Genomic DNA, 19,037 nt, shown 5'->3' on the forward strand with positions numbered 1-19,037 from the left:
TTCTTATTTTAAAAGACATCAGAAATACTCAGGTTACATCATGTACCATCTTGGAATTTCTTTCCCCTTGGAATAAGTTGAGCAAGAACTTGTTTTGAAGACCCTGTTGTTCTGCTGGGAGCAGCTTCTAGAGCTTATCTGCAGATGGGAAGGCTTCGCATTGAAATGTAACTTTTTGAGACTAAATGCACCATTAAAAAAACAGTGAAAGGTTAATTGAGCCACAAATAATACTTATGAAAGGAAACAGTTCCATGTGTTCCACAGTATATCCTTCTTTATGCATTCTTCTGGTGTTTAATCTTTCTGAGTGTTTTGGTTTAGGAATGGTGTTCCCAATTTAGTGTTTCCACTGAAATTTTCCAAACCGTGTGCCATTCTCTCATTACTCCCTCACTCTCTCCCTGAGGCTGCTGGAGAGAAGAATTGAAGGCACAAAAGGTAGAGGTTATGGGTTGAGATAAGAACATTTTACTGGAAACAGTAGTGAAACAATAACCAAGCAGCAACAGCAACAACATTAATGCAAGGGTGTACAAGAAAAGTACAGAATTCTCCTTGCAAATATTCTGCCACCTAATCAATTGTTCAGGGGTGTACTTCCAAAACACTGGAGCAGAATAATCCTTTGAAAACTGGCCCCTTTTCTCCCAACTTTCATGACACTCATGGCTATCCACCCTCAGGGCAGATCTCTGAATTACCTTCCTGGATGTCTCTGTCCTGAATCTAAACATGGTGTTGACTGTACTGACTCTAAACCTGGTCCAGACCATATTTAGAATATGTAGCAGACATAGCAACAACAGCATGCTTTCCTTAACATGCAAAGGAAATTCAGAATTCTCAAAAGCTGCTGTAACAGGTCTGAAGAAGAAAAAGGGTGGGAAAAGCTGGGGAAAACCATCTTTCCCTGTTCTCTCCATAGACTGGGTATGGTTATTAATGATCTCCCAAAGGTAGCGACCGAGGTAAGAGTAGGAGAGCAGCACTGAATACACATCCCAAATGATCCTCATTGGCCTTGGTGTTCTCATGTCATGAGCAGATATGACACAGTACAGCAACAAAGCAATCCTGATCCCTCTCCCTGCTCTGAAGAGCACAGCTTTGGACACATGTTGCATATATGGAAATATATACAGGGTTATGTACCACAGCCAGGTGACCAATGTCTCTGGTCGTAACACAACAAATGGTTAGATCAAATATTTTTCCAACCCACTCTGGGCACATCTGTTGTTATCTAAACCCTTCATGCCTCACACTGGATGCCAAATGAGGTTGTCATGGTTTAGGACTGGTGTTCCCAATTCAGTGTTCTCACTAAACACTCCAAACCATGCGCAGTTTGCTCACTCCCCCCTCTCCCTCCTTTTCTCCCTGTGTTGGGATGGAGAGGACAATTGAAGGCACAAAAGGTAAAGGTCATGGGCTGAGATAAGAACAATTTACTGGAAACAGCAATGAAATGAGAAAGGAATACTAACAGCAATATTAATGAAAGTGTGTACAAGAAAGGAAAAGTGAATGATTCACGTGCGAAAGAAAGCTCACCACGTGAGAATCTGCAATACCTGAACCACTGCCACACTACCCCTAAAAGAGAGTAATAACATGAGGTGACAATGAATAACTTCTGTGTCCTGGCTACTGCAAAAATTAACCCTGTCTTGTCCAGAACCAGGACACTGAGAATAACTGAGCTTGATTTATATTAGAAACATGTCTTCAAATAATGAAACTTCCCTAAAATCACCATTTTATCTCCAGAAATCGGTTCTGGAGATAAAAAGTTGATGTGTGAACAAAACACATGTGCATCTAGCTAAGGTAAACACTTTCTTCTATGGTGGACAAAGAAATGCAGACAGAGGGATTGAAATCACTGTATTTTTTTAAAAGAGGAATTAATTTTAAATCTAACAAGGAAGAGATAAGGGAAGAGACATATTAATAGAATTCTGAAAGCAGAGAGGGGATTGCAATTTGAAAATCTTAAAATACCCATTTTATACGGTTAATTTATATCCATCCTGTTATTAAAGTCATTTAATGGCTTTCTATTTTTTTCCTAAAAATGTGTTTAGGAGCTTGGACAGTACAATGAAAAATGTTAATAGAAAACCTAGAAAGATATGGTGGTGCTGCATTAATTCAGATGGAATAGGTTGTCTGGGCTTTACAAAGTTGTTCTTATAACACTTGCTTTATACCATGAACATCTAAGTAAAGTTTAGTATTTGAGTGTCATGATAATAAACACTATCCAAAATCTTTTCAACTTTTATTAAATATACAGAAACAAACAGAGAAAACAGTTAAACTTTATGGCATCTAAGGGACTAAACAAGGCTCATTTTAAGCAACATTGTTCCTATTACTCTCTTATTTTGCTCTAAAGCTTTTAGAAAGAGACTTCTTATATCATAGCTTCTGGATGGTAATAGCTGTTCATTTGAGATAGAGAAAAAAAAAGAAGAGCAGCTTAAAATGAAGTTGTTGTTGTGGTCTGTGTCCTTCAGAACAAAAGAGGATAAACAGAAACAAAGGGAAGATAAAAGAGCAGTAAAAAAAAAAGGAAAATGCAGATTTTTTTTCTGAGCTTCACTTTTGAATTATAGACTAGATTTAGATTTTAAGTGCTTTTTAACCTATGATGAAGGGCATGTTCTCCTTTTGGCTAATCTCCTTTTGACTATTCCTACTTTGGACTTTTATAATCCAGGGCAAGACTCAAGGCCTGCACTAGGGCTTCCTTTCCCTAGTTGTTTTTGGCAAGGTGTCTGAGGATATGTAAGTTTATTTGCCCATAATGAGAAGAGGTCCTCCAGTGCCCTGGACAGAGGTCATGCAGTTCTAATCCACCCTTCAGAAAGCTGATGTGAACCTTCTGTAATAGGAAGGCTCCTCAAAATCATTAGCACACTTGGATACACAGAGAGCTGAGAGGTTGCCTTAGCTAATCCACAGTGCTCATCCCCCCACCAGAGAGATGTCCTTTTCTGTTCACAGCTGTGCTGCCTGAAGAAGTTCCTTCTGTCAGCCAGACAAGGATGAAGTATTTACTCACTAGACAGCCTCTGTGTGGGGTTGATAAAAACTCCATCAGCAGCAGGATATTTCTTCAGCAGCCTCTATGAGGTAAAGCTGTGGTTGGCAAAACCAGGCTCTTTTTAATATAGAAGACCAAAAGAAAATGGAAGAAAAAAAAAAAGCAGCAGAAGAAAATGGAGATAAAAAAGCATGTGAGGAAAGAGTTGGTAGTATTAGTGCTTTAGCTCGTACTATGAAGTAGCATTTTCACTTAGCTGTCTCCATCTGGCCTGGTATACTCAGGGCATTTTTCACAACTTATTCTGAAAGTTTTGGGTGTTCCAATGGAACCCCAAATAACTTGAGTGTGGGGCCCTGGGGAGCAGATCTCACTTCTTTCAGTAAAGAAACTTGGCATGTTGGTGGGAATATCCTGTCCTCTCAGTTTTTTTAAATCTACTAACTGCAGTAATTTTTTGTCCCACACTCATCAGACCCATGTGTGTCAGACACAAATTTAGCACTGTTCTTTGAGGACAGTTTTGTTTGTACTTTGTTTGTTTCTGGGTTTTGGTTGGGTTTTGTTTGTTTGTTTTGAGGAAAAGAACAGCTTGACACAGTATAATACTGGCTTAATCTCTGTATGAGATGAACTCAGAAAGCCACAGAGTTTGAGTAAACCAATTGTAATAATTGCACTGACAAGTCAAACCCATTATTGAAGAACCTGTGTTGAAGATAATGCCTTTAAATGTAATGAGGTTAAATACTTCTGAGAAGATGAATCCTTTTGTCATATGAAATGACTTGGGAAGAAAATGTCAATCCACATTATGTTCCATGGCTGTAACATTATTCTTCACAGACTCAAACATGTGCAAGTGAGCTATTTCAGAAGTTGCATAATAGTGATCTTTTTACCCCTGAGATTATTGCAAATGTCTATCATTAAGGCAGCTACAGCCAGACAGGCAGTGTCAATCAAAGTCTGTGAGGCATTTTACAAATTAGTTCCTACTGATATATAATGACACATGAATTAAAAGCTGGAGATGGAGTCATTTGTAACTGTAACAGCAAAGTTCCCAATTAGCCTATTTATCTACTTTTATTGTATATGCTATGTGTATGCCATGCATATATTATTACTCAATGCATTTTAATTAAATAACACAAATGCTGGAAGGAGTGACAAAGAGCTAACATTAAATCAGCAGTTTTTAAGTTGTTTAAATCTACTGTAGGTATGGAGGTAGGAGGAGAATAGCATTTCTTACTTTATTCTTAACTTCATTTTGCCTTAGTCACTTAGTTCACATTTCTTCACACACACACAGAGAGTTAAGTTATAACCAAAGCCTTTCTGATGATACTTTGGGGCTATATTTGGTGATTAAAATAAATTTTTGGACAGAGAAAATCCAGAGCAGAGATATCTATCTCACTCCTGTAGACTAGTTTAAATCTCATGATGATAATTAATTTGCTCCCACATTTTACCAGAGAAGCTGAAATAAGAAGCTGATCCACACTTTTCAAACAGTTCCTTGGGGTTACTGTTGGAGTAAATCTAGCTGAAAGTATACTCTTTTCAGGTGTGTTGGTGTACCCCAAAATGCAAGGTCAATTTCCTCTTCAGGGTATTTGACAGTGGACAATGGAGCTGAAGAGAAGGTGCAATGACATTCTCACAACTGTACTGCAGCATTTCTCTATTCCCTGTCTAGGCATCTCCCAAAGCATAAACAACAACTCAGCAGCTGGCTGATAAGCTGCAAGAACAGAAAAATTAATGCTGTGTCAGGAGCTGCTTTGCTCTAGTTAGATTAGGAGAAACTATTTTAATTGTTCTTTATTTCTCTAGATTTTAAGTAGTGAAGTATCTTAATTTATCACAATTTCTAAAATGTATCTCTTTCATGTATAATTTCTCTATCAGAACAGTAATCCTATGAAGATTATGCTAGAGTTATTTTCATGTTACATGCTGATTTTTGCATATCAGGTCTTAAGTATTTTAGACATTGATTCGTCATTTGTTTGGCCTCTTGTACTCGGAGAATATGATAGTTCCATTAATTAACTCTTAGATGTTTATTCATTTTAAAGTGACATAATACCACAAGAATAAGATGATTTTTCAAGGAACAAGAATAAAGAAAAATAGAAGGAAATTACACATTTCACATAACTATATCAAGTAGTTACACAAATCTTCTAGAGTATGGAAGAATAATCACAAGTAAAAGCAGGAATTTTTAGAAATATTCTTTTTTAGACGACTTCTATTCCAAAGCTTCTTGCCACATATTGTGTTTCAAATATTTAAAAACAGTCAATGGATTTACACATAAAAGTCCCTCTGGAAGTGCCTTTGAAAGTTCCCCCTAGGAAAAGAGCCTGGAAGGAATTTTGTGCAAGGAGTAATTAGGAGCTACGGTGTACCTGCAAGCTGAGCAAATGCAGAATAACACCATCTGTGTAGCGACTCTCATTCTGCATAGGAAAATGTCACCTTTCTTCACTTATTAATCTGATTGCCCTCATTCCACACTTTACCTTCCCCTGTGTATTCTCCATCTACAGAGAGAAAACTTGGATTCAAATGATTGCATTGGTTTTCCTTTTAAAGAAATTCCATTTAACCAGAATTAAGGTATTTACTAACTCTTCATGAGCTGACATTACCTTTTTCATTGTAACGTCCTGCTAATGGTTCTTGACATAAAGCTGAATATTATACAAACATGGTGGAACACAGGTGCTATAGCACACAGATGGACCAGAAAAGGTAGAAATAAAGGCAGGTAAGAGAGGAATCACAGAGATTTATAAAGCCATGGGACACTACAGAGCAATAAGTAGAACAAAAAGAGACAAAAGAATCAATATCAGTCAAACTCTCTTGGGAAGGTGCTTTAAAATGTTTTACAGGTGTGATCTACCATCACTCTAGAAACTCTGTACTGTTATTGAAATAAGGGCAAACTTCCTGAAAGACTTTACAGGAGATCTTTCTTTTCCAGATATAAATTAAGAATAAATGCCACTAAAATCAAGAGTCTGAGAAGAGAGTTAATTGTTCTCTCACAGGGTAAATACAAAAAAGGGGTAAAAGTGATTTACAATGAAGGACAGAACTGACGTAAAACAAATGAGTGTACATTGGTGAGGAATTAATTCAGGCTGGAAATTAGAAGCTATCTAGCCACCTTGAGAGCTGGGTTCCAAAAGGCTCAGCATGTGACCCAGAAAAAAAATCCATTTTATGCTGGGATATGAGAAATTTATGATGGCAGTTGCATGGCAGCTTCATATCCTGGGAAGTGATTTGAAAGTGGGAAAAAACAAACCAAACCAAACCCAAACCCCTCCTGTCAACTGTTCGGTTGACCTGCTACATATCATTATATACTTAAACTTTAGGCAGCAATTATCTTCTCACTATACATTTGGACATGGCAAAGGAGAGTCTGAATCAAATACAGCTCACATGGTAGAAATAATAACAGAATAACATTGAGGTTTAAAGAGAGCTATTTAGGGAAAAAATTAGATTATGATAGTGTCTGCCATAGAAAATTTCAGTAAATATATCAGAGCCTCGTGAGTTCAGAATCAGTGAGATAAGGGTCAATTAGGACCACACTTGTTAGGTAGAAATGACCCAAGTGTGTAATTTCTGAAATGGGGAAAATTAGGGAAAACATGGGAGGCAGCTTTTTGGAAAAAATGAGAACTTAGAGTTCACTCAAGCCAAACATTTTCTCTCCTTTTTCCTTTTTTTTTTTTTTTTTCCCCCCTAAGCAAAATAGTGCAGTTCAACTTCTTTCTTTGCAAGCATCAAATTATCCTAGATGTTGCTCAAGATCAGATTTACATAAAAACATTGGTGCAGCAGAATTTATTAGAGCCAAATAACAAGAACCACATAAAAGAAATATCTCTTTGAAAATTAACACTGTTGTGTGCCTTTACTATTTATTTTATGAATTCAATGCCTTTGATTCATTTAGAAGGAAGAGGTTACTATCCTGTGACTATGTCCTGTTTGATTCGTATTATCTCTTAATTAAATTAATATATGCTGTACCACGGACACTTGAAAGGGAATTGATTGGTAAAGCAGGGTTTTACCATATATCATAGATATAAACATTCCAGTCATCTTGATGTAATTCAGAGGTCTTTGCTAAAACTATGAAAGGAAGATTAAAAGAAATACCCTGCAAGTGTAAAGTTTTGGTGGTCCTGTTTCCAGACTCAAATATATGGGCAAAGTTTCCATTTATATAAAGCAAAAATAAGTAAATGAATAAGAGCTGCCTCAGAACATGATACCACACATGGTTGGGGACAGTTTCTTCTTTGGAGTCATGAACCTGAATTTTCATAGTGGGCATTTGACTTAAATTCATTGATACCTTTGAAATATTCAGCACCACTGTCTCTGAGATAGATGTACTTGATGAAAACTAATAATAATGTACATTGCTCTTTAACAGCAGACCTTCCAGAACAATGACATGGAGAGTCACTTCTTTGAAAATTTTTATTCCTCTTTTCCCAAGGCGTATTTGAGTTGTCTGAAAATCAGTGACAAAACTGTTCAATTACACTGAGAATCTGAGGGAAAACAAGTGTTTTTCTCCATAGGTAGAGGTTTCCCTCAAGAACTGGTAATGTAATATTAAATGAAGAATTGTCATGACATGTTCTTTGACCGGTATTTAAAATTATACTATTGTCCTCAGCATCAACTCAGACTTTTACTATAAGCAATGCTTAGGAATCAAAGTCAGTATTTGAACACTTTTCATTTTCACTGAAGTGGACATTAATCATACGGATTCCTGAGGCATACTTGTCATTTATAAGCTTTTCTGATGTCTTCTACACAGCCTGGATAATAATCTTAACCAGACCCCATATTCAGACCCTTGCAAGACTGGATCTAGAAGCACAACAGAAGACTATTACTGCTAAATTATACTATCAGGTGATATCCTTGTAATGAGAATAAAAACACGGTTTCCTTGTAGACGGGTATTGTGACTTCAGTCATGTTGAAGATACAGAATTTTCTTTTCATATCAACTGTCTTAACATAGCCAAATGTATATTTCTGAAGTTTAAGATTTTACTGAATGGCTCAACTGGCTTTATAGTACCGGAAAAAAAAAATCCATGGAATTACTTATATATTGTGGAATTGTCTCCCAATACAGGAAGAGATTGGTTGATATAGCTGCTGCCTGTGAAAGCAGCTGACTTCTTCAGCATCTGATTACTGTAATATATTAAGTGGCAATATCCAATCACTAGAATTAAAAATAAAAAAAAAAAAAAGAAAATTAAAATAAAGAATTAATAGGCAGCATTAAGGAAAGCATTATATGTTTGAATATTCCCTGTCTCTATATTCCTCTTTTTGTAATTTTTCAGCTACTGTGCTCAGCCAGACATACTTTATAGGACTTGATTGTCAAATTGTCCCAGTATTTTAAATTCTATGCTCCTACTTCTGATAAATTCAGGTTGATGCCATGACATTTACTATAACGTGTAAGCAGAAGTAGCATGATTCATTCATATCTATTCCTCTCAGCAGTTACTTTCTTTTTTTACTGTGAAACTGGAAGAAAAAAAGGAAAATTAGGGATTATCTGGATTCAGGGCTACTATATTCTTAATATTGAAACAAATTATTCACTACTGGCATCAACCTCTCTCTTAAGTAACTTTTGCATACTGTCCTAAGACAAGTTTTCTTCATGGATTTCATGGATCAAAGAAGCAACTGCAAACAAAAAATGAAATAAGTATATAAAAATAAACTTTAATTCAAAATGCACTTAGACAAAGATGATTGTCCCTGTTTTTCCCCCTGTTCCAGAACTAAAACAAACAGAAGATGCTTTGTTTCTTTGGTGCACAAGTCATTATTTATGCTTTTGTGATGTCAACTTGCTCTACTGTTACAAGAATTTTCATGTTCAGCTACAAAGACGGAATCAGTTGTTTTCAAGGCTAAAGCTGCAACTGGAGAAGTTCCAACTCATTATCTACATTTACGTTCTATTCTGTCCGGAAAAGTATTTTAATAAATTTCAGGCTTTGCTGTGTTTCTTTGAAGTCAAAAAGTTTTTGCAATTGGATTAATTGTGAAAAAAGCATCTTTATAGTTTTTTCAGGGATGAGTCAAAGTCACAGGATCGTAGAATCACAGAATAGCCCAGGCTGGAGGGGACCTCAAAGACCATCAGGTCCAGCCTTCCATGGAAAAGGGAGAGGAAGCTCAGCTATGACTCACTGTCTATATTTTACATATTTTATTTTATTTTATTTTATTTTAAAACTAAAATGTCACAACATCCAGAAAAGATCTGCAGTCTTGCAGAGGATGGATGGTTATGGACATAAGAGTGATGTTCTCTCAGAGAAATATCTTTTATGCACATGTTCTTCTCAGACTTCTTACATTTGAAGTGCAATCCAGCAGCCAGTAAATGTATGTAGGAGCTCTTTTGTAAGACACAAGGTGAAATTCTGTTTCTCTTAATCATCAGGTATCACCCTTCCGAAGTAAAGAACCTGACTACTAATTCTGCTTTGAAATGGAAAACTTGGAGGGCAGAAGATTTCACCACTTAAAAGAACAAGGTATACTGATATCAGTTATCTTAGAATTCAGATGGCTCTCTTGCTGCAAAGGTTGTACTAAATATAGAAATGGTTTTGAGCTGAGGATGAAAACCAAAAAAAATCTGCAGAAAACTGTGGTCTAGAAAAGGCTTTTTGCTTGTGAAACTTCTCACATATTAGAAATAGATGCTTAATTAAGGCCAAATTCCACTAATTTACAGGAATCCTTGTTAGACCAAAACCTCGTGATTTAGGAGAACAATAGTTGCCAGATTTGGCTGATTTGTACTGTGAGTCAGAAAGAACAAAAAAAGAAATATTATTCCTTTTTTTCCACTGTCACTCTCACACTATCTTTCCCTCCCAGCTTAAGAGCATTAGCTCAAGAAGCAGAGAAAGAAAAGGAAAGCAAGCATTCATCTAAAACAAATATGATGGTTTTTTTGGCCAAAAAGACAGGTTAATATTTTTGGCAACTTGCATTTTTCCCTCTGCAGCTGGAATTCAGCAGCTCATAGCTGTCTGCCAAAGCAGATGCATAATCTAGGCCACTGCCTCACAACAGCTTTTGTGAGTGTTTTTAAAAGAAGCACTTTCTAGATAAATACTGTGAGAATCTTAGAATTAGAGAGTTTGAATAAAAATGACAGAATTCTCTTGTCCAAGTTGGAGCTGAGGAAACAGCTGGTTGCAGAATTTAGGTATGGAGATAGTTTTTCTCATTTCTAATAAATACACATTATTATTTCCTGCCTAACTACCCATAAAATAAAAATCAGTCTGGTAGTTCTAATGCTGAGGATGCTGTATTGATGAAATCAAGCATTTTTTATAGTATTCTATTAATATGAATGCAATCATCATGTTATCTTGAATATGAGAAAGATTAAATCACCATAAAGTTTTCTTGTTCCCAGTCCTAAGTCTTTTTCAGGTAGAGTATTGGCTTTATAGCTTTCTTTTCAAATAGATTTACAGTGTAGACATGATACTTTCCACTTCCCTTTTTGATTTTCTATTTGTTCCCTCTCTTACTCTCTCTCCATACGTACACATGCATGCATATATATCTACCTATTCAAGAAAATACTGAGAAATGTCCTTCTATTTTTGAACTGGGTGGAAATGAGTGTTTTGCATTGAGGATTTGGAGACTGTTACTTAGCTGTCTCCTGTGAAAGCACTTACACTAGTATTTCTGGTAAACTAAAAACATTAAACTCATCAGTTTCAGCAATGTTCTATCAGAATCCAGTAGTTTTACGGAGCTGATAAAGATCTCCTTCAAATCAGGAAAATTTTATGGACTTGTAATCTCTTGCACACAATTAGAACATTTCTGAATTTTGTTCTCCACCTCTGGAGGCCATCTTTTCTCAAAACACGAGCAGCTTTAGAGAAGGCAGTTCAGGGCAAGGTTTCACAGCCTTGCTGGGAAACCCATTCCAGTGTTTGATTGCACTCAGTCTGGTGTTGCTCTTCCTGTTACCTATTGAGAATTTCCCCTGCTGTAACTTGTGGCTGTTGTCCTTTCACTGCTGACTTCCAAGAACATTCTGGCTCCTTTGTTTTCAGCACACCCTCATTAGATGTTGAAAGACTGCAGTAAGAATCCCATTCAGAACACAGATCTCTCAACCCGTCATGTGTCACGTGCTCCAGTCTTTAATCATCACAGTGGTTCTCAGCTGAATTTACTCCAATTAGTCAATGTCGTTTTGCAGCAGTGGCAGTGTTGGAAAACCCATGGTGAAAGAAAGCCGCTGTGGGTGGATGTCACAAGTCTACTGCTTCTTACTCTTCCACAAGCTGTATGCCAGCCATCCTTCTGTGTGTTCCAGCTAATGGGATGTATTTTTAAATAGAAATATTTCAGGTCTAGAAGTAGTCTGCCCTCTGCATAGTGCAGTTCCCAAGCTGATAATTTTTCCTGGCACCAAAACAACTAAGGATGTTGACACAGATAGGTCCAACCAGAACCTTATTAGTCTCAGAGCGTCTGCAAAACAGTGAAGGTGGTTAGAGCTTCCTAATTAGGGCTGGTTTCTTATGGAGTAGCTTTTTTTTTTTTTTTACTCTATTAATTCCCAGGCTTCTGGAGAAATGGTTACAGAAGTTGTATGAGCTGATCAGTCATGCCAAACATCACTCATTCTCCATTAGGTCAGTTCAGGTGCATTTATACCACAGATGGTGAATCTCTGATTTCTGCACTGTCCAATAGTCATTTTCTGTAGACACGTGGATTCACATACAGTTAATCTAGATGTAAAAAATCCACCAATGCCAAAAGAACTCCTGGTCTAAACCACAGAATTACTTCTTTGCGGCCATTAATGGTGATAAGAAGGACATTAGATGTGAATTAAACATGACCTCTGTACCATCTGATGCAAGGAAGACTTTGGCATCTACTTTGTTGTGCTTTTCATGCTAAATATTTATTCTGTTTAAACATGATGTGTGGAATGACAATGATGTTTTATTCTAAAACAGGCAGTATTGTCTAAAAGCTTCCCTAATTAATCACTATTTTTGACACGAATTGTGGAAAAAGATCAGTATGCTTTAATGCAATATTGTCTCAGAAAAAAAGATAGTTAAACACACATACTTCTACATCATGAATAAAGGCATAAAAAGGAGAGGAGAGGAGAGGAGAGGAGAGGAGAGGAGAGGAGAGGAGAGGAGAGGAGAGGAGAGGAGAGGAGAGGAGAGGAGAGGAGAGGAGAGGAGAGGAGAGGAGAGGAGAGGAGAGGAGAGGAGAGGAGAGGAGAGGAGAGGAGAGGAGAGGAGAGGAGAGGAGAGGATTTTTGCTCATTAATTTGTAATCACCAAGGTTATCAGGGAAGAAGTCAGAAAGTCTTGAGCATGTATTTGGTAAATCTTAACTATGTATAACAATTTCTTGGCCAAATTCATGGCTGTATTCATCAAGATCCTTTCTCAAGAAGTATTTTAATGAACATACTGTAGTTAACATTGTTTTAAGATGAAAAGAAAAACAAATACAATGAACCAGAGTGGGCAGCGTTTAATGTTTTTATATTCCTGCCATGAAGACAGATGTGCTCCATTTGTACTGCCCGACACATGTATCCCTAAAGCAACAGCCACATGAGGTCACTGTTGCTCATACATGAGTCATAAACTCGAATCCCAAAATTTTTAGTGGACTGAAACCAAAATGTGTGACTGAAAAATAAAGTTGGTTGTATTATACGTTAACAAAAATCTGTGTTTCAAAGTCTGCAAAGAGGATTTATTAACATGGGAAATATTAAATACAAAAATTAAATGCATAAAATACAGGATATACATTAATAGTTTCTTTGCATTTGAAAACAGTTAAAAATTTTCCTATAATGGCTGAAAAGAGCATGGGCATTATTCTACTATGTTTTCTGGACCTTCCTCTGTAGTAGTTATTCAGCTGTGCTGGCATAATAGCATCAAAAGAGTTTCAAGAGACTTAGAACTTCGTAATTATTTAATTACTTATCTTTCATGAGAAATTCGGGCTTTTTTCTGCTTTTACATGTAAAGTTTATCGTCTTCAGAAGCATGGAACTGCAAAAAGTTTCAATATCACAAGCAATGTGAGATGTTCTGGCGTTAGACAAGCAAGCTATTAGACAAACATTGTTACAGCAAACCTGTGGACTGAACTGCAGTGCAAAGCCTTCCTAGCTCTGAACTTGCTTACAAGTTTTTTGTCAATTCTTAAAATATATTATACCTATTATGCTGATAGACTTTCTCTGAATGATTCATCCATTCATGTGATTATATCAGCATACATTATCATAATAGCTTCTCTTAAAAGATTACATAGCATATATGATGTATTCAGTGTTATGAGATTTCAGAGTACATTTCTTTTTTGTTGAATTCTTGTCATAAAAGAATAAAGTGTCATATTCACCAGTGCTATATAGTCATGAAATTAAAAACCTTATCACGATCAAAATCATCAAGAGAATAGAACAGAAATAGCAATCAAAAATGTCAGCTGAATTTGAAGAACTGCATAATTAAAATCTTACTCCCCAAACTGAATCAAAGTCGCATTTGTATGCTGAGATTCTTTCAGGGAGGTGGGTTTTTTATACTGGTGTATTTATCATCATGCATTTAGATGCAAAAGCATGATTTGTTCTACTAATAAAAAAAAAGATAACTTTAAAAGTTGATTCGTTTTTGCAACATCTTTTATCAAACTACTATGCATATTAACTTCCACATTTGAGCATTAAAACCCCTCACTACATAATGTAATAAAAGACTGCTTTAATAGAACATTAACACAGTAACAAACCCCCAGATATGTGCTCAACAATTCTTCATTTATTTCTTCATCCGTAAGCAGGTGAGTAAATAAAATTCCTCATATGCAATTATTTCATACCTTTGGATCCCCATATGGGATTTTAGAGACCACAGAGAAAACTCAGACATTAAAGGTATTCATTTTCAGCAAAAGAACAACAAAATAATGAATCTTAGAGGACAGAGCCTGTATAAAAAAATGGGTGGAAAAGTGGGTCAGTGCAGGACATTACCCCCAGTTTCTATTGTCACTATGTAGCCTTAAAACTGAAAAAAAAAAAAAAAAAATTGTTCTCATAATTAAATAACCATTAGCTTAAACTGTACAGGTGATATGACTACACATAATATGACCTCCATGTTTATAGAAACAAAACATAGTATAATTACAAAATATAATTAACTACACTAATTAAGCTATAAAATAACAATAACTCTCAGTAAGCATATGACTACAATTTGCTGCTTAACCAAATTAATTTATGACTGTAAAGGAAGGCTAAAAGAACTAGATGCTGGAGTGAAAGAGTTCATCCAGCCTCAGAAGTCAACTAAATTTTGAAAATCTGTCAGAATAACTGGTGACTAATCCGTAGCAGCAGCATGTGCAGCAGATGGTTGTTCAGCGGTGGAAATGGGTGTGAGCGTGCATGGCTGCAAACACCATTTCCATAGCTGGTGGCCCTTCTGCGATCTGAAAGGACAAGAAGAGTTTTATCTCAAGATTTGTTAGCAGGATCCACAAAACAACAGTTCAGCCAGCACTGCTCTTAAAAAGGAGTGAGATAATTACCCACAGAAATGCTTGATTGATAGGGAAGCAACGACTGGGTGTTTTCACTTGCAGAGAACAATATATAAAATTGCTTGATAGTGCCATCAGGCAGGGAGAGAGAAACCTCTTTCACTCCCTAGACTCAGATCACTATCATAGAACAAACGAATGCTTTTACTTTGGCTCTTATGACCAAATAGATCTTGATACGTTGTACTAAAAATTGTCATAACATATCTGACCTTTTAAACCATACCAGCTGTCTATTGTTGTACAAGATAAATATATGAGAGATATTTTCAGGAACAAGTCATATGACAAAAAATTCAGCTTAATGTTTCTTAGTTGTTTATTGCCTAGTGAGTTCTTTCCTTCTTTTGCTAATTTCTTCTAATAGAGTATTTCTTCCTAAGCAAGCAAATGAAAAGACCTCCTGTTACCTTGCCTTTACTCAGTTATCAAAATCCTTACTGAAATAATTTATCACAGTGTTAGGAGCATATTTTTTTAGTGGAATCCCTTCAAGATATTGGCAACACATCACTGGACTCCCCAGGAAAGAAAAAAATCTTCTTTACTAGAAATATATATTATTGCACCAACTACTATTCCACCTAAAAACTCAGCTACCCAGGAGACTACTTTTCATCATTGAGTGTAAGTGCCCAATGTGTCACTCCAGCAGATGATGATGGGGCAGGTGGAGGGCTCTTATATTCATTTATTTCAAGTGAGTTTTAATTTATTCTCCAGCTATTCTTTCACGTCTCTCCCTTGCCTTTATAACCCACTCCATCAGGGTTTCTGGCAAGTCAGTGAAGAAGAGAGAGGATAACATATTTTTGTGTGAGTCATATGCTGGTAATAGTCTGAGCTATTTTACTGTCTAAAGTAGCATTACTCTTTCATCTCACAGGTAGTTTTACTACTGCTGGTTAAAGGTTTAAAGGAACGTATGGCCAGTCTATTTCAGGGGCAGCTGACACACAGTCAGAAAATGCATTGGGGAAATTTTAGATCAGTGAGGTTCTGATATCATTTAGAAGCAGCAAGCAAAAAAATCCTTTCACCACAACCCTGTGACCTCAAATGCAGCTTTTTTTTTAATGTATCTCTATAGCTTGTGACTTATAAGATCAATTTGGTAGCATTCTTCAGAAAATCTTTTCAGATTTCCCCCTTTTATTTGTTCAAGATTACATTTATAAGAAAAAGTTAGCATAGTTGGTGTAACCCATAACTCCTTTATATGAATCCAATAATTTAAACATATGTATTATATATTTTCCTTCCTTCCAAATTTGTCATCCATCCACAGAGATGTGAAGATCACTGCTGACATACACAAGTCAGAATGTGAAGTCATTCAGAAGTCTATCAGGATGTAATAGTAATAATAACAATAATAGTATCATCATAATTATAATCATAATTAAGCTTGTGTACAATATTAATAAGAAGTAAACAGTTTATTCCAACTGTTGCGCAGATTTTTGAAGAGCTTACTCCCTGTGCAGAAGTTTCTTCTTCCAAACCATGGAATCCAAGATTGAGAGCCACAAAAGGTACCACCTCTCTGACCACCAATCATCACCATATCCACGACTTGTACATGTCTTTTCTTGGAGCAAATTTTTTAATCTCCATCTTACCAAAATCCTGGAGATACGTAATATGCGATTACTCATCATCAAGGCATTTTTGTAATCCATTTTTACTTGGGAAATGTGTGTGTGCCCACTTTTTATTTTTTGTGTGTATAAACAGGGTCACAGAATAATTTAGATTGGGAGAGATTTCTGGAGGTCATCTTGTCCAGCCTTCCTTGCTCAGGGCAGATATACATTCACTAATTAGGCTGGAAATAGCAAATTATTTATTTATATTAACATCCGGACAGCTATGAAAAAGAAACACTTTAATGAGAAAATAATCTAGTACCTTGCAATTTTATACATTAACGAACACCACTTCTCAGTTACCTTTATATATACGTTTCTCTTTACACAGATATATATACCCACACACACCCCACGTATAAAGATAGAATCATAGAAGTTGGAAAGATAAAGAAAAGAATGTATAAATATGCATAAATATATATATATATATAAGAAACTGCATTTGTTAAAAAAAATATATGAAACATTCTAAAATAATACTCTTTTCCTCATGAAATTAGGGCAAATCCACAGAGCCTACTAAGAAAGATAAAAAGGGTCAGAAAACCACTTGTCTTTTACTTAGACCAACCTTTTCAAACAGAAGTATCATATAATGGAGCCTGGATACAAGATGTGACATTTTGAGAACACATCAGTTGCCCCTCAGTGCATTCTGTATGAGTTTAACAAGTCAAGGCTAACCTGGGTGACAACTAATTAAGACACTACTAATGAGGCTGTAAAAATTGGTGTCCTTAGAGATTTCTGATTACTGACCTCTATTGCTCTTTGGTCATTATATGGGGAGAAATGTCCCTGAGTGAAAGCTTGAACCTTTCAAGTAGATTTTCCAGAGCACAGCTTTCTGTGGTAAATAGAAAACAAATGTAGTTAATCATGCAGATATCAGCAAAACATGGTACATTATGTCTCTGTGTTCATGCAGACAGAAAATGTGTCTAATGTAGATGTTTAGATTTACAATAGCTTAATAGAACCAATATTTGGCATATTCAAATACCAAACTACAAATGTGCTGTCACTCTGAAAGCTTTCATATGGTTGCAATTTTCAAATTAGCAAACTGAAAGTTATCTAAAAGGCAACATATTGTTATACTCTAATGGGGCATTATGTCATAACTTATTTAGTTATCTGCTCCAGCTTAAAATCAATTTATCCAGATTTTTGGCTCAGGATCCCCACAGGGTTTTTACAATTTGGCTACGCCTTTCTCAAGAAGTAGACATTTTCTTCTGGGCTATATTACAGGAGCATGTACGCCACAGGACCTGGCAATACATCTGAGGAAATGTGACCTGTATAGGTGTTTTTCTCCTGTACTTATCACCCCCAGTACAACAACAGTGTAATGTAAAGACTCCCTTGTCATAGTATATCCTTGCATACAGGAAAGCAACAAGACTGATCAGAGCCTATTCAGAGAGAAAATATCTGATCTCAGCACACAGGGAGAAGCTGAGTGAGGCCAGATTGCAGCCAATTGACCTGAAAGGAAAACATCCAAACTCCTGTATTAGTTCCATTGATGCTCTACTGACTGAAAGGAATTTACATTCGTGCTAATTTTCCTGTGCTTTTTCTCCAGACATTTTATTTTCCTAGTTTAAAGCAGAGAACATGAAAAAGGTTGCCTTCTTTATCCCATGTTCATAACACTAACTCAGAATTGTTGTTTTCTCAGATTCAGGCACCTTTCTCAACTTTAATTTCCCACGATGTAAATGTCTATATAGAGAACCATTTTTTTAAAAAAAACCCCAGGCTGTATTGTCAAAGGAAACAAATCTGTGTAGTCAACACAGAGTTTACTTGAGAAGGAAATGCATCTGTTGTTTCTCTTCATTGTTATTACCAGATCTCTGCTGACTACAGAGATACTGCATGATGATTTTTCAGATGATTTCTAGAATTACTTCAATTTGTTTAATAATAATACCATTGCTCAGTGTAGTCACAGCTGGAAAAAAAATGTTGAAAACATGATCTTGTTCCTTTGACTTATCTCTGAAGGGCTGTTTCTTTTAAGACCTTTTACTCCTATATATCCAAGTGACTTTCAGAATTCATTTTGATCTTCATTTACAAAATCAGAGTATACACAATTGAGGAGGTAAAGTTCTAATCCATGAAACTCAGAGATAACCACAGCTGGAATACTAGACTCAATTTCATTTTTGAGTTTTACACTGAGTCTACTGCTATCTGTTGAAAGATTGGCATCTGTGTGCACACCCACTGGATTAGGTTCCAGATATTTAGATTCTTTTACAATTTTGGGGATAAACAAATGAATTCTGAGTTAAATTGGGCATTTATACCAGTCAGATTTTTCAGTGCTGCTGAATGATTTGGGTGTCCGTGTTTTCTATGTGCTGCGACTTTCCTTGGTGACTTTTTTTCAAAGCTGCTAAAAACTTTAAAAGATTTTCTCAGACCTGCCTTAATTTTTTTTTTTTTTTGCAATACAGTCATCATATAGAGATGTCTGGGATTAGTCATTTGAAGTAGTGCCAGAAGAGGAGTAATTATGTCCCTGTTAATGCATGCCCTTTTACATTTGTCAA

The sequence above is a fragment of the Corvus moneduloides genome, chromosome 3 (assembly GCF_009650955.1).
Source record: "Corvus moneduloides isolate bCorMon1 chromosome 3, bCorMon1.pri, whole genome shotgun sequence".
Taxonomy (NCBI): domain Eukaryota; kingdom Metazoa; phylum Chordata; class Aves; order Passeriformes; family Corvidae; genus Corvus; species Corvus moneduloides.